This window comes from Marmota monax, unplaced genomic scaffold, assembly GCF_021218885.2.
Source record: "Marmota monax isolate L192 unplaced genomic scaffold, Marmota_monax_Labrador192_F-V1.1 WCK01_AAM20220418_F8-fsc00013, whole genome shotgun sequence".
Taxonomy (NCBI): Eukaryota; Metazoa; Chordata; class Mammalia; order Rodentia; family Sciuridae; genus Marmota; species Marmota monax.
Window position 1 is genome coordinate 12,563,530 of NW_026692202.1, and position 15,718 is coordinate 12,579,247.

The 15,718-nt window shown below is 37.1% G+C and overlaps 1 protein-coding gene across 2 annotated transcripts in view; it reads left to right on the forward strand.

Annotated features, from left to right (window-relative positions):
• The first annotated feature begins 1,631 nt into the window (after nucleotides 1-1,631).
• Gpr63 (G protein-coupled receptor 63) overlaps nucleotides 1,632-15,718 on the forward strand; it is a 45,105-nt gene continuing 31,018 nt past the window's right edge. Inside the window, exon 1 of one of the 2 annotated variants that reach the window (XM_046431162.2) lies at nucleotides 1,632-1,851. The gene's annotated coding sequence lies outside the window, so the exon portion shown is untranslated. Of the gene's footprint in view, nucleotides 1,852-2,351; nucleotides 3,103-15,718 lie in introns of those variants that run through there. The other variant, XM_058575544.1, reaches the window with a different exon arrangement.

A 15,718-nucleotide genomic window follows, 5' to 3' on the forward strand; every position in this document is an offset into this window, starting at 1 on the left:
CATCTGGAGGAAAAATAGAAAAGGTGCTGTACTTTTAGGATTTATGAAAATATGAGCCAGTGAATTTCAGCCACTTCTGTTGTAGGTTTTCTTAAGTCAGTTTGAGGTGGGTGCCTGTCACATCCAATTATCCATACTATACAGGCATTTATCATAAAATCAGGATATCTTCAATCTTGCTTACTGTTAACCTCCTTTCCTGTCTTCTGCTTTTATAGAGCCCAGAGTTTACTTCTTCTCTATCTGGTAACAGAAGTTTCTTTCAATTTTGCATATTTTCTTTCTGCCTTCTTCCCTCTATTTCAGCATAAGCACTTCTTCACAGCTATAGGTGGCAGAAGGGGAAGAACTAAGATGTTGAGGTCTAGTTTCAGGCCTGTGATGGCCTGAAAGTGTTTCAGGCCTGTAAGTGTTTTTGTGTGAATTAGAAAATACCATTTCTTCTCAGTCCTGTGCTAGAAGCAGTGCTTTGGAGCCTAGCCTGTACCTTAACCCCAAATAACCTGTCCACTACTCAGAAGACATAGTGAAGAATGCAAATGCATAGTGTTGTACCACACTCTGCTGAGGGCCCACAGTACTAAGAAGCAATGAGGTAGCAAAGCAAGCCAGTGGACAATGGCAGACCCTCTGCTACTCACACCCTGGGGCTACTGTTGGGTGGTGATAGCTGCTGATATTGTGAGTCCCCTGGATATCCCCACTCTGCTGTGGTCTCAATAGTTATCACAAACGAAGGTACCTGGAAAACCAATATCATGTGTAACTTAATAACTGCATTTCACATGCAGCATCATTTACATCTTAAGGCAGGATCTTTCTGGGGTGACCTCCTGGAGTTCAATTTGGCGATCTTTGCAGCCAGTCTTCCTTCATGGAAGTCAATGGTTCTAGAGATCCAGTTGAAGTTCGCTTAGGAAGTGGTCATTTACTATGGGGTAAAGGAGGGCACTTGGCAAGTCTCTCAGGCAGGGCACACGTCAGCAACACCTTCAAAGATCTGTGTAGGGCCCCCAGCTAGTCTTCATTTTCCTGCGCTCCTTCTTAGGTGAAACCCTCATTACAGTGTTTGCAGAGAAGAAAGAATAACCAGGGGGAAAGGTAAGCAGCCTTGGGAAATAAAATTCCACTGGGCAGTCGCAGGCTGGGTTCGCCTACTTTTGGGGAGCGGGGGAAGGGTGGTGCCGCGGTGGGGGCGGGAGTCAAAAACCCTAATAGGAGTGTGCGCAGTTAGGAACAAGGAAAGGTTCCATGAACTGTAGCGGGTTGCAGGCCAGCCGTTGGGGTGGCTCCGCACGGGGGTCCAAGCACTTGCCATAGCCTTGGTGCCTTTTGCCTAGGAGGGGCGACCAGATGTGGGACACCAGTGAGGCTGGAGGAGAAAGAGCCAAAAAGGGCCAGCGATCAGCCCGGGCACAGCCGGGGCGGTGGCTTCCCAGTATCTCTCCGTCTCTACTAGCATCCCCCCTCTTTATTAGACTCCTTCTCTGTTCGCCTTTCCTCCCTCCCACCCACACCCCCCCCACCGCCCCCCCCACCTCCGGGCCAAAAACGGGGCCGGCGCCTTTAAGAGGGAGCTTTGGTTACCCTGGGGGCGGGAACCCCACGGCAGATCGCGAGGCGGAGGCTCCTGTCGGCGATGCTCCTCACTTTCTGCTCCAGCTCCCGCCGCCACCGCCGCCTTTACAGCCACCTCCGCCTCCTCATCGTTGTCCTCCTCCTCTGCCTGGAAGCCCTGTTCTCAGCAGCGGAGGAGAGAAGTGCTATGTCAGGAAAGTTCCTGGAGGAACTGGATGAGGCCATGCTCCCCGGGCTCTTCCTGAGGCTCCCGCGCGCTGCCCTTTGGATGAGGTGAGCCTGGGGTCCTCGGCCCCGGGACAGGTAGCCGCCAGGGGCGGGGCGGGGCGTGCTATGACCCTCCGGGTGGGGACGGTGTGCGGTGTGGCGGAGGGCGCGGGGGAATTGAGGCTGCTGAGACTGAAGTTGTGCCAGAGCAGCTTGGGTTTGCGGTAAGATTTTTGCAGCTGGACTGGAGTCATTGCAGCAGCCAGCGCCACACACAGGGAACTGGCGGGGACACGGTTCCTGCGGGTGCCTGCTCGCCTCCCGAAGCCTCCGAGCCGGGTCCCCTACCGGCCGGAGCAGTTAGGCCTTCTAGGAAGCGGGTGGCTGCAGACCGGCACCTGGTGCCAGCTGCTCCCTGCCGGGCCGCCGGCTCCAGAAGCGAAGTGCTGCGAGCCAAAGGAAGGGGATCTACTCCTCTTGAACTTTTTACAATGTGGTCTCGCCGCTCTTGGCCGAAATTCTCCTTGTTTGCCCAGGTGGAAGGCTCCTTGCGAGCTCCAACAGTTCCAAGAGGTTCCCTCTTAGCATGCGGTTAAGCTTGCAGAGGAGCTATGTGTCTTTAGCCTTGGTAGGTTTTCAGCCTCGCCCTGATTTTGCTTCTGACTCCCCTCTTAAAAAAAAAAAAAATTATTTTTCTTTTCCTTTTTTCTTAAAGAAAACATATCTTGGAATCTCAGAGTACTTACAAAGCCTTCAAAAACATCTTTAAAAAGAATTTCCCCCCAGGGCTGGCCCAAATTTTCAAAGTGATCCTTTAGTCTTTGATGAAATATTTATATTCAGCCTCGATACTTATGAAATACAGCATATCTGTACTATGATGAAGTTTTTTTTCAGTAAGAGGATGAGGTTTAGCTATATCTTTAAGAATAGGATTTTCTTTGTTTATTGATGAATTCGTTTTTCATTCTTAGATTAAGAAGGATCCAACTAATTTTAGGAGTAACATTTCTAAGAACTGCAAATAAAACCTGATTTTTCTTGCATAATTTGATGTTGTTTCAGACAGTTTTATCCATGGATGAGGTATGTAATATGAAACCTAATACATAGGTACATTTATTACACAAGGGGGTAAGTTTTCTTTTTCTGTGTTTCTCATGGGTGAAGAAAACCCTATATACTCACACCCTATGCCTCTGGCCACTTCAGTCTGTTCTTGTTTGTCTTTTCCACTCAACAGTGTGTACATCTGATGTCAGCTGCAAATCAGAGGTGCTGATGAAAAGTACCTTTATTTTGTGAAGTACTGCAAAGGTAAAATTTTGTGGCACATTGATTACATCATCCAGATTACTTTGAATAATACAAATGAAATGGGAGAAGTTATTTGAAGAAAAGAGTGTCATGAAGTACTAAAATTTTCAAATATATGCTTTACATGTAATTTTGTTTGTGAAAGACACATACTACCCAAGTAGAGGATATTGTAGGGAAATATCTTTTTTTTTTGCAATGGGGAAATTTTGAAAGAAAACATCTTAAAATAACCATTAATATTGTAAAATTTTATATGGGACATAGATTTTTGATTCTGAGTATAATTTTGTCACTTTGCTGTAGAATATACCAGAACTGAAACTTAAAAACAAACAAAATCCCTCAATTTCTCAAACATTTTTCCAAAATTTGCAGCCAACTAAACATTTTTGGAGAAAAATTTGCTTAGAAAAGTCACAGACTTAAAAATCCTAACTCAGTTACTGTTGTACCATTAGGACTTCAGGATAGAAGGTAAGAATTTGGGGTTCAAAGATGGATGTGATTTAATTCCTAGAATTCCTTGATTAATGTGAGTTCCTTGAGATTTCGTATAGGTTTATTTTATTTGGGATGATTGTTTCATGAATGGTTCTTTTTGAAACTACATCTGTGTAAACACATGCAGACACACACACACACACACACACATACACACATGCATGGACTGATAGAGGTCTTATAACTGTACCACACTTACATCTATATTTGTCTGTCTAGCCCAGTGAAAACCATTCAGGGATATGATGATATATATGTACTAAGAACAGCAGGTCTAGTGGTTGGGGTTGTGGCTCAGTGGTAGAGTGCTTGCCTTGCATATGTGAAGCACTGGATTCAATCCTCAGCACCATATTTAAAAATAATAAAAATTAACAAAGTTATAAAAAATAAACGACTAGCAGGTCTAAAGATGAGAAGCTAAAAATAGTTTTTATTAAGGCTTGTCAACTTTTTAGCATTTTAGTCAATTTATGTTAAAAATGCTGTTTTCTAACTTTTCTGGAATTCTTAGAAAGCTTCGACCAGGAACCATATAATAATAATCTTAAGCATATATTTATCTGTTAAAATGGACTGAATTACTCCACCATAGATGACTGAAGTAGGCATTTCTTAAACTTCAATAATTTATTTGTAGTAGAGGAATCTGTAGGAAAAAAATTGCTTCACAGTACAGTGTTTTATTCTTTTAGCACTTCAGAAATGACCTTGAAGGCACTCATTCTCTAAGTCTGGAACTTACAGAGTAGACCTCAAAAGTATAAGAAGCAAATCTTGGGGAAGTTCTGATACTTTTTTTGTTAAACATGACTTAAGTAGCATTTGATTTCAGAGAGTGACCCATTAATGCATTAATGCTTGTATTACATTAATGCTATAATACAATGCTGCAGTCACTGTAAAGAAAACTATCTCATCTTTGGAATATTTCTTAATCACATTTCTTGGTTGAAGCTACTACATTTCAGCAAATGTATGAAAATTAGAAATTAGATGAATAATCCATCTAATTTTGGTTTTTGTCTTAATTTGTTAGGTTTTGCCCCAAAAGTGTTTATATTTGCTATAAATGTCCACTGTAGCAGGTGGCATACCCCTTCCCCATTTTCTTTGCAGTTATGACATTCATATTTGTGATGAGGTTTTAGAATTCATATGAAACACAATAAGAAGTTTAAAAGAGTTGACATTACTATGTCTTTAGCTTTCAAAAAAACTAACATTTGAGATGTTTGATTATGAGCCTGAGATCACAGACTTTCAAGGCCGATGGGATCTTGGTCAATTATAGTTTGTTTCATGGGAATTTTCCGTTTAAGGTCAGATGTGCCCTTAATTTGAACTGTGTGATCCACAAAACAGTGCTTTTGCAACCACAAAATGTGGAGAGAATTCCACATAATTTGCAGTGTGGGAAGCCCAACATGCTTTAGCGTTTAGTTGGCTAAAGGCAGTGTGCCATGCTTGTAAAAAATGGTTTCTGAGGCTGACAGCAAGCTGTTTCAGTCTTTGAGTTTGACACATAGGACAAAATGGCTTTTTACCTCTATGCCAGTAAATATGGGCAGGATTGGTCAAATTAATTTCTGCCCATTTTTGTTTTTTGACAGACAATTTAGAAAGCTCAAGAATGAAACTAGTTTAATATACTGGGATATACATTCATTTTCATTATAAACATAATGAATTAATTTGGATTTTAACATGGCTCTGGGGTCTTGGGCAAATGAGCATATATTTGCACTTAAGAGGGTAAGCGAGTGGTCACCTATTGAAGTTAACAGTAACACTATTGTTATTAGTATTTCCTTTGAGTGATAATGCTAAAGAAATTACATTCTCTCAGGCCCAATTTAGATTAACAACATCCCCAGCCAGATACTATTTCAGACACTTAGCATATATATTAATTGATTCTTAGATAATTTTCAGTTGAAACCCTTGTTTGTCATTATAGTCATTTGCTTTATATACTTTTTTAGGAGTTTTGTCTCAATTGACTTAACTCAGTCTGTACAATTAAAACATTTGAAAACTGTTTTGGACAATGTTTTTTAATGTGGAAACTTCTAAGCATCAACCTGGGAAAGGATAGTGCAGAAGGGACATAATTTTATATTATAATTGTTTCCTTCCAAAGAGAGGTGTCCTCACCTCCTCCCAGTTTTTAAAAAACAAAAATAAATATATAGGTAGTTTTTGAGAAAGATCATTCATAGGTTTTTAAAGATGTCTGATGTCTGGATAAGAATAAAGGTTTTCAACTGAAAGTTACCTAAGAACTGGTTAATTTCTGTGCCAGGTATTGGGTTCTGAATCTCTGGCTGAGGGTGCCTGCTGTTAAGTTTTTTCCTCTTGTTAGATCCTGGGAGGATATAGACAAAAGGAAGTTTTGGGGGGAGGGACTATTCTAGGCCTAGCACCTATTGCCTTACAGAGGGAAGAATGTTTGCCTAAATATGTATTTGTAATGTAATACAGTCTTTTCATCATTTTAACTTATTTTTTCCATTTCCTCTGGGTTGTATGTAAAGCAGTCTATCTGCTTCATTTTGATGAAACCTGCATAAATCATGATGCTATCTAAAATTTTACACTATCCAGAACTAACCAGAGGTCTGTTCTTCAGTTCTCTCAGCTTATTCCCACTCAGTATTTCTTCAAATGCTCTGCCTTCTCTTGCATTATCCAGTTGTTTAATAATGTACGTGTGGGTTTTGGGTTTAAGGCTTCCCATTTTTTAATAAATTGGGTAAATTTGCTGTCATATAAAGGTGTAGTAATGATGTTGGTAACTTCTCATTTTCATTTCTGTATTTTGCATATAGTTGCCATTGTAAGATTTCAAATCTTTGTTCTCAACTCTAACACTTTTTTATTTTTGTGAAAATGACAAATGTTCATTATAGAAAATTTAAAAAATCCAGACAAGAAAAGAAAAAGATTATGTCTACAGATAACTATTGTTATCATTTTTTATAGACACATATATTTATACACACATATGTATATATATACACATATATATTCATATTCATATATAGAAAAATAAGTTCTAAAAATGGCACTTTTATATATCATTTTGTAATTTTAACGTAAAGATGAACCACTGCCATTTGCGTCCAGCACAGATGGCTAACTCAAGGTCATTCAGGGAAAATTCCGAAGGTGTTAGAAATAAAACAGACACACAATTTACTTTTAAAACAAGATCCGGGAGGGTTCCTCTGCCCAAACGGGAGAGTGAGGAACTACAGGAGTGGCAGACGAGAGAGCAAGCACGCTTTGGAGTGGGCTTTTATTAGGGGAATCTAAATTCTTAGGAAATCCCGTCCAATGAAGGTCAAGGGGGACAGGGTTACAAGGACAGGTGAGGTGATTGGATCCCTGGGGATGTGGAGAGACAAGCTCCTGCACAAGACACAGTCGCTGGAACCTTAGAAGACCAGGGCTGTCCAGCAGAGTGACCACCCCGTGGATGCCATACCATTCAGCAGGGGAGTTGGACCCAGTCACGAGCTAGATTGGTCTCCCACAAACCACTTTTCATGTCATGGAATAATGTATAATATTTTGAATAATGAATAATATTGTTCTATGGATATATCATAATTTGTTGGGGATATGCTGTAATATTCCAGGATTTTTTTCCCCCTGTATACAACAGTGATTATCTTATAGCTCATTTTTATACCCGTCTATGATTATTCCACTTGAGTAAAGTCCTAGAGGTAGAATATTTTGGGAGAGATAAAGGGTATTGATGTTTTACATTGACCTTATTCCTGATATAAAATCTATAGACCTACTTATGGTCTTCCTTGGTTATCTTTTGCAGTTTATTATTCTTATTCATATTATTTGCTTAGTGTAATATATTTGAGCCTTTCGTTTAAGTCAGATAGGATTTGAACCCAGACCTGACTGATCAGTGCATTATCCAAATGAAAAAATCCTAGATGTTTATGAAGATTTAGCCTCAACCCCAAATCATTCATTAGTTCTCAGTTGTTACTATTAATGGCTATTTCCAACAAAACAGACATAACAGTTGATAGTATTCGATGAGGATGTTTTCCCTTTTTCAATTTAAGTCTCTTTTACTGTATTCCTATGTGATCTCCTCACCACATTTATTGATGCACACTTAATTGCTGTAGTATAATAGATGATTTTTGTTTCCTGTGGAGTTGTCTCTAAAATTTAAAAAGATTTTTTTTTCCTGCCCTGTGTGTGTATAGTTCTGGACTCTTAGCATTTAGAATACATTTGGAAGGCTTAAACACATTATTAACTTTGAGCTCTGTGTGTGTGTGTGTGTGCGCATACACACACACATGTGCCTGTCTATGCCTGTGTCTGTTTTATCCATATGTTTGTATCTTTCTTCATTTCTGTTAAAAATGAAAAAACTTCATCTTAGCCATAAATTACCTTTTTGAAACCACATAGCTATCATTCTGTCTATCATGAAAATATGGTATTTCCAGGAACAGAACTAGAGCTCTAAAATGGACAGAAATTAGCAAGAGGACATATGTTAAAACATAAGGACTGATGGTGAAATATAGAGAGAAATTTTTTTCTTCACTTTTAGAATTGAAGTTATCTTTAGCCACAAGACATGACCCTAAGGAATGCATTCATGTCGGTATATTCCATTTTTACGATCTGACTGTGGAAGGTAAGGTAAAATAAACATAATCCACCTCCAGACTTATTTTCTGAGCCATTTGTTCTTTTTTCAGACATTGTGTTCTCCACTCTGGAATAGTCACTTTTTCTCCTTTCTCCAACTCAAGCTTAGGTTCTCTGCTCTTTTACTTCCTGTTGCTTTCTTTTGTTTTCGTCCTTCAAAATGAGTTTTTTGTTTAGTTGAGTGTCATTTCCTTTTTCCTTCAATATCTCAAAGAACTGTATCTTTATATATTGGTATATAAAGATACAGGTATGGATCCATACCAACAGGTATGGATAGATTTAACAGGTAAATTTTCTTTTTTTTATGAGATCTTGTGGAAGTTCATTGTTTATAGGAAAATTCAGGATATCCTATTGAAACTTATTTCACGGCATAAAATATTTTTCTTTTAATAATATTTATGGTGAAGTATGTTTTACATATAAAAGGATGTAAAACATTTTTATAAGTTAAAAAATTAAATATCCATGAACCTATACTAAAGTTAATACAACAGGCCTAGAATCACTCTATTTATTCCTCACCCAGAGGCAACTCTTATTTATTCCGAAAGCTGTGTATTCTTTATTTTTGATTATTTTTGGACTTTACATAAATGGAGTTATCTTCTCTATCTCTCTCTCCACACATACACATGCTATCACACACTCTTATTCTTTTTATTTATTTTTATTGTTGGTTGTTCAAAACATTACATAGTTCTTGATATATCATCTTTCACACTTTGCTTCAAGTGGGTTATGAACTCCCATTTTTAGCCCATATACAGATTGCAGAATCACATCAATTACACATCCATTGATTTACATATTGCCATACTAGTGACTGTCGTGTTCTGCTACCTTTCCTATCCTCTACTATCCCCCCTCCCCTCCCCTCCCCTCTTCTCTCTCTACCCCCTCTACTGTCCTTCATTTCTCCCCCTTGTATTATTTTTCCCTTTCCCCTCATTTCCTCTTGTATGTTCTTTTGTATAACCCTGAGGGTCTCCTTCCATTTCCATGCAATTTCCCTTTTCTCTCCCTTTCCCTCCCACCTCTCATCTCTGTTTAATGTTAATCTTCTTCTCATGCTCTTCGTCCCTACTCTGTTCTTAGTTACTCTCCTTATATCAAAGAAGACATTTGGCATTTGTTTTTTAGGGATTGGCTAGCTTCACTTAGCATAATCTGCTCTAGTGCCTTCCATTTCCCTGCAAATTCTATGATTTTGTCATTTTTTAATGCAGAGTAATACTCCATTGTGTATAAATGCCACATTTTTTTAATCTTATTCTTGTTTCATTTGTTCAGTGTTATGTTTTTGAACAACATTGATCAATGTTGTTTGTAGCTGTAGTTTGTTTTCATCACTCAGTGTTTTATTGTATGAATTCTACAATTCATCCATTCTTTTGTTAAGGGTTATTTATGATTGTAACTCTTCTTTTACAAGTATAGCATCAAGTTTTCTATTATATTTTTTAGTCTGTTTTAATCATTGCCACACCTGTGATATATTCCACTTTTTTCTTCATGATGACACTAATTTGTGTTCTCTTTTCCCTTCATCAGTCTTGAAATATATTTTTAAAATATTTTTAGGGAAGCGACTTTTAGCTTTGCTGATCTTTTCTATTAAGTGCTTGTTTCTAACTCATTCATTTTTATACTTTTATTTTCTTTCTCCTTGTTTTTATTTTGCCTTTATTAGGATTTCTCAGGTTGGGTGCTTACTTGCTTCATTCAAGGACTTTGAATTTCCCTCAAATCACCACGTTAGTTGCATATTAGAGTTTTTGTTATTGTTATTTCTGAGTTTTGTTATTGTATGTTTCTGAGGATTTTCTGTGATTTGTTTGACCCATGAATTGAGGACGGTGTTTCCTAACTTACTGTTGTTGTTCTTTCTGATTACTAATTTTGTGATATGGTCAGAGCTTGTTGTCTGTATGGAACCATTTCTGTGATGTTTGTTGAGTTTAGCTTTATGTGCCACAACAAGTAGTCTCCTTTAATAATGTTACATGTGTAGCTTGAAAATAACATGTATTCTCTAGTTTCTGGGTGTACTGTTCCACATGTATCTATAATGTGAATATTTTAATTGTGTTTTTTAAATCTTTTTACTTATTGATGTTTTTGTCTGCTTGATTATTAAGAGAGATTTTAATGGATTGTTATGACGTGGATATGTGGTATTCCTCATAAGCTTATCTATGAGACAGTTTTGTCCCTCATGAGCAGAGCTATCTGTTTCCTGATTGCCATGTCCTGAGCTGCTTTCCTATGCCATGTGATTGTGCCATGATGTTCTGCTTTACTTTAGGCCCAGAGATAGGGGGTTGACCATCTGTGGGCAGGGCCCTCTGAAACCATGAGCTCCAAATAAAATTACCCTCTTCTTTGTTGTTCTTGTCAGGTATTTTGGTGTTAGTGGTACAAAAGCTGACTAAAACATGGGTTTATCATTTTCATCTTGATAATTAATGTTTTGCTTTCTGAGGTTTGTTGTTAGATGTAAGTTTAGATTTTTAAATATCTGCATAAATTATAAATTGAACTTTCTATATCTCTAGTAGTGTTTTTTGATTTAAAGTCTTTTTTTTGGGGGGAGGATTTACTGGGGATTGATCTCAGGGGCACTCTTCTACTGAGCCACATCCCCAGCCCTATTTTATATTTTATTTAGAGACAGGGTCTCATTGAGTTTCTTAGTGCCTGTCTTTTGCTGAGGCTGGCTTTGAACTCTTGATCCTTGCCGCTGGGATTATAGGTGTGGGCCACCACACCTGGCTAATTTAAAGTCTTTTGACAGTTATAAAACAATACAGGATTTCCTATAGATCACGAATGCTTGATATATCTTTCTTTTCTCTTTGGCTTTCAAGTTGGATCTATATTGTTATGTTTTTAGATATGTCTCCTGTAAATAGCACATAGCTGGATCTTTGGTTTTAGCTGAATAATTTAATCTATTTTGAATGAAGACTGATATATTTGGGTTTATTTATTATCATATTACATGTATTTTCTATTGTGCTTATTCAGCATCTTTTCTTCTGTCCTTTCTTATCTTCTTTGAGTTACATTGTCCTCCTTTTTACTGCTAGTTTTATTTACTTGAGAGCTTAAAGGACTCTATATCTCTTCTGTTAGTGGTTGTTCAGGCAGTTTTACTATGAATACTAATCATTATGTAGTCTACAGTTAATCATAACTTTTGCTTTCTTTAATGGGATTGAAATGTGTCCTCCAAAAGTGTATATTGAAGCCCTAATCTCCAATGTAATTGTATATGGAGATGGGGCCCTTAAGGAGGTAGTTAAGGTTAAATGGATAGAGGCCTGATCTGATATCTCTGTTGAGGCACAGAGATCTCTCTGTCCCTCTCTGTGTGTACAGAGGAAAGGCCATGTGAAGATACGCATGTCAGAGGACACATGTCTACAAGCCAGCAAGAGAGGCCTTACCAGAAACTAATCCTGATGGTTCCTTGGATGTTCAGTCTCCGGAACTGTGAGAAAATAAACTAATGTTGTTTAAACATCGAGACTGTGGTATTTATTTATTTTTGTGTCAGCTCCTCCTCCACTTAAAAAATACGAATTCCTAAGAAGCAGTTTACTCTACGAAACCCAATTTTAACTTACTCGTGTTATTACTGGTAAATATTTTATAGTGCTATCTTCTTTCTTCCTTTATAAGTTAGACATTGCTTTTATTATCATACACAGTGCCTATTATATTTAAGCTTCTATTGATACCCCTTTTCACCATTCCTTCCTGTGTATCAGGCTTCTTTTAGGGATATTTGTCTTCTACCTGACATGTATCCTTTGCTTTTCCTTTGGAAAGAAAGGGAGAGAAGAGGAAGAGGGAGAGTCGGGGTTGCAGGGAGAGAGATTACAGAAAGAAGGAGATATTTTTGTTTATCATAATACTTTAATTTGCCTGCTTTCTCAAAGAAAGTTACCCTGGATATTAAATTCTGTTTGACAACTAATAGCTCGAAGCACATTAAAAAAATCATTCCCATTGTCTTCTGAATCTTATTATTACTATTAAGAATTAAGTGGTCAAGCCCATTTTGTTTCCCTTGTCAGGGAATCCACATCTTTTTCAAACTCTGATTCCTTCTAAGACCCTTTAAAGATACTCTCTCACTCCTTAAGGATTCTCTTTCTTTTTCTGTTCTGAATTTTCAGTTGGATGTCTCTGGGTATGAATTAAATAAATAGTCCTATTAGATTTTACATAGGCTGCATTTGAAGATTAGCATTTTTCAGGAATTCTGGAAACTTCTATGTACCATCCTTTTGAATACTTCTTATTTTATGATCTTCTGGAACTCCAACTGCATGTTTGTAAGATCATCTTTATTTATCACCTTTGTCTCATCTCCATTATCTCTTATATTTCATTACTTTCTCTTGATTGCATTCAGGAAAATTTCTTTTGTTTTAAGTTGCAGTTTATTAATTCACTTTAGCTATGTGCAATATGCCACTTTGTTGATTTAGTTTTGAATATCAGTTATTATGTTTTTCATTTCTAGTACATTATTTGGTAATTTTTCAAATTTGTTTCCTTTTCATAATTTCAGCCATTTATTATTTCATTTTATTTTCTTTGTCTAATAATTTCTGTAATTGAAATCATTTTGTGGGTTTATTTCTTTTTCCCTTGCTCTTAGTCACTCATATTGTTTTGATGTTCTGTGATTTTTTTTTTTTTTTTTTTTTTAGCTGTAAATTGCTTGCTTTCCTTTGTACTTTGTTGTAATTTTTAAAGTCTGGGTTGAGGGTGAGTTCCTCCAGCAGGGACATATACTTATTTCTGCTATTAGTTTTGGTGCTATATTTGTGTGGGTTGTGTTTGAGATTTTTTTTTTCCTTTTTTTGGTTTCAGGGTTAGCTTATGGTAATAGTTCCTCTGAGAGAATTATTATTTTCCTCATCTCCCTTGCACCAGGATCTAGACTGCAGTTTTCATTTCTGTCCTTGTGAGGCTAGGGGCATTCATTTCTTGTTCAGATTTTACATAGGAAATACGGTTCTTTGATGCCCCTGGTTGTTGAAGTCTTCTGAAATATAATTCTATAATCCCAACTCAAATGATTTATGTTTGACTATGCTGAAGAAACTGTTCTGTTTCTAAGATAATAAACATGTATAAAATTGGTTATCTTTGTTATTCAGGTTAATAAGCAAACCTTATCTAACTACTGTAGGGTGTTTGGTTTTGTGAAGAAACAGCATGCATTAATGTAGTAAGATAGGATGGCAAAAAGTTTCCTTTTTTAAAATTCCAGTTTTACAATTTATCATTTTCCTGTGTTGATAAACCTGAAATTTCTGTATAGGTAAGATATTGATATTAGCATTTCCTCTTAACTAAGACTAAAACTTCATTTTGTCTATAGCCATTTCGCATTTATATTTTGTTCTTTGGGAAGTTAATGCTTCTAAATAACACCGTTTAAACTATTTGGTTTCATTTTCCAACTTGAAAGGCACAGCTAGTCATGTAGCTTTGTATTGCTTCAGGCTCGAACTTTTCCTTTAAACTTCTGGGAATGTTAAAAAGCCATCCATGGTCTGCAGTGCCCTTGTTTATATTCTCAAAATTTAAAGATGCCAATTGCAGGGCTATTCTGAGTGGTTCACTTTTGAAAAGGAGTAATTCTGTACTTATTTCAAATGGCTACATTTTGGTAGACATTTTTAAAAACATTCAGTTTTTTCCTTCCATTTTTCTCATAGCATTGCTGTGGTTTAATGTGTCCCCTAAAGTTCATGGGCTGGAAACTTAAGCTCCAGTGCAGTGTTATTCAGAAGCAGAGTCTTTGAGAGGTGATTAGGTTTTGAGGGCTTTGCTTTCGTGAATGGATTAATATTATTATGGTTAAATTGGTGTTATTTTTGACAGTGTTTGTTATAAAAGCAAGTTTCATCCTCTCTTGCTGACTCCGGTACTTTCTATCTCCCTCCCTGTCTCTTCTATATGTTCTTTCTTGCCTTTCTGCCTTGCGCCATGGGATGACATAGCATGGCCCTGACCAGACGTAGCCCCTCAGTTTTGGACTTCCAGACTCCAGAACCATAAACCAAGTAAATTTCTCTCCATAAATTAGCCAGTCTTTGGTATTCTATTATAGTAGCTCCAAATGTACTAACATAAACTTACTCAGTTTTTTTTCCTTTTAATCCAATGTAATATGGTATAGAGTGGGTACAGACTTGGTTGTGATGAGCAGTTAAATAGGAAGAGTTTAAGAACCTCAGCATTTGTATCTATCAGAACTCAGTTACTGTAAATTAGTAATAAAAACAGGAACAGTGGTAAAATGAATCTCAATAGTAATGATAATAAGAAGAAACTAAAGTAATTAGCTTGATTACTTTTAGATAGTTATTCCATTCATCAATGATGATTATCCATCACTGGAAAATGAGAAAATTAAGCTTTTACTATTTTGTATGCTCTTTTTAAGAAATAATTTTCCTCTGGCATTCTAAGTTTTAAAGTCGTGTTTTGTTCTAATTTTTCTCATCTTACATAAAGAAACACCAGAATAGAAATGATCTCTGAAACTCACAAACTGAAACTTAAATGTGGAAAGGTCTTTACTCATATCTAGAAAAAGGTCCTTGTGGTTACATCATTAGTGGTTAGATAGGGGATACTAGTTTCAAAAGCCATTCTACATACAGCATCCATTTAGGTTGTGGCTGTTGTAGGAAAAGGACTTTTCTTTTTTATCTAATATGAACTTGAGACTTGATTCTTTCACTGATCTCTCCCACAATCTATGTTAAATTCTGTTTTTTTTTCCTTGCTCAATTCTAACATAATAAATATTCTGTATATGAGGAGAAATTCACATTTGTTTTATTAGCTATTAGGTGAACTCTACATCTGGGCCATGTTCTTGCAGTGATTATTGCTTTTGTTAAATGTTCATCTAGTGCAGACACACACACACATATACCCACATGTATATTGAGGATACACACACACACACACACACACTAACACACACACAGTCACTCTCTCATAGGCAATTTCTGTCTGTTGTGTATTGACCCGTGAATTCCCTGTGGGTTTTTGGTCTTACCTGTCACATGACAGTTGCATCAGCACTTTGTGAACTGGCAGAGCTTCTGTGATGCTTTCATCTGAGTGGAGGACAGAGGACTAGTGGCAGGTATCACATGAATGGCAATGTCACTTATGACACTATCAGTGGGGAACCTAGTGACATACAAAAGGGTCCTCTGGACCTTTTTCCCCCTTGTGATATTATGAAGCTTTTTGAAAAATTGTTCTTTGGCGTTTAATCAAGCTATTTTATCACCTTGATTTTTTTTAAGGTTCAATATGAATATTGCAGATTTTCTTTAAAAAATTTCTTTGGCAAGGTATT